The sequence below is a fragment of the Cyprinodon variegatus genome, unplaced genomic scaffold, assembly GCF_000732505.1.
Source record: "Cyprinodon variegatus isolate N-32 unplaced genomic scaffold, C_variegatus-1.0 Scaffold62, whole genome shotgun sequence".
NCBI classification, from domain to species: domain Eukaryota; kingdom Metazoa; phylum Chordata; class Actinopteri; order Cyprinodontiformes; family Cyprinodontidae; genus Cyprinodon; species Cyprinodon variegatus.
In genome coordinates this window covers 1,271,037-1,271,989 of record NW_015150515.1, presented here as the reverse complement: position 1 = coordinate 1,271,989, position 953 = coordinate 1,271,037, and the positions used below count along the sequence as shown (strand labels likewise).

The following is a 953-nucleotide window of genomic DNA, read 5'->3' as shown; positions in this document are numbered from 1 at the left end:
TATATAAATATATGTTTTTATATATATAGTTGACTTAGGATGGCAAACATGCCTGATATGGACCTTTGAAATCAGTTATATACCTAAAATCTTACTCAGTGACCATTTGAGAGTTAAGTTCTAGTGATCAAACTTTTCCTCCACCAACTCCCTTTTTTCTGCTGAGAGAGCAGTAGAGGAGGCACCTTCTCAGCCACGCTCTAGCTCAGTGCCTTTGTTCACGGCACTTCTCACTGACAGCATTGCTACAAAGCAGGAACAGCCGAGCATGACGGCAGAAAAAAGTGGTTGTATGTATTGCATCCAGATTAAAATCAGAGACAACTCCTGTGCAGTTTTTTTTTTAAATCACCGGCATTAGTGTAGTAGAAACCTAAGCAGATGCAAAACTGCAGCTTTCACACAGCTTCATAGCGTACATATACGTTTTGGTAGGATAACAATCACTGATTTTTTTACTAGAAGGACATTTTTTTCAATGGAGATGTTCTCATATGACATAAGTACTGGAGACTGGAGATCCAATCATGGTAATTAGAAAGGATTATATCAAAGTCTCACCCTATTACTCAATTACACTGGCTGTTGGTGCACTCTCTTTGACTTTACGTCGGATTTTTTCATGTTTTAAACGTGTTGATTTTAAACTTCAATTAAAACTGGACAAAATGTCTGATGTGTGAAATTGACTTCATTTTTCTGGTGTTTTTTTTTTGTAGCTTCGATTCTTTCCTTCTCCTGTATTGACATCTATACTAGTATAGTGCTAACTTTTGCTCCCTTGCTATTAGCACTCCTATCTCTACAGTATCTCACCAAAAGGGACGATTCCAACAATCAGGGACTCATCTTCAGGCAGTCGGTAGGAAAGTAATGTTTTACTATGTTAAATATATAAATATATAAAAACAACCTTGAGAAGGGACATGTTTATTCTATAACTTTATTAGGCC

At 36.7% G+C, this 953-nt stretch overlaps 1 protein-coding gene across 1 annotated transcript in view; it reads right to left on the bottom strand.

The window, feature by feature from the left end:
- Positions 1–953, bottom strand: part of LOC107082797 (neurexin-1-like) — a 1,206,010-nt gene that overhangs the window by 220,651 nt on the left and 984,406 nt on the right. The gene's annotated exons all lie outside the window — the stretch shown is intronic.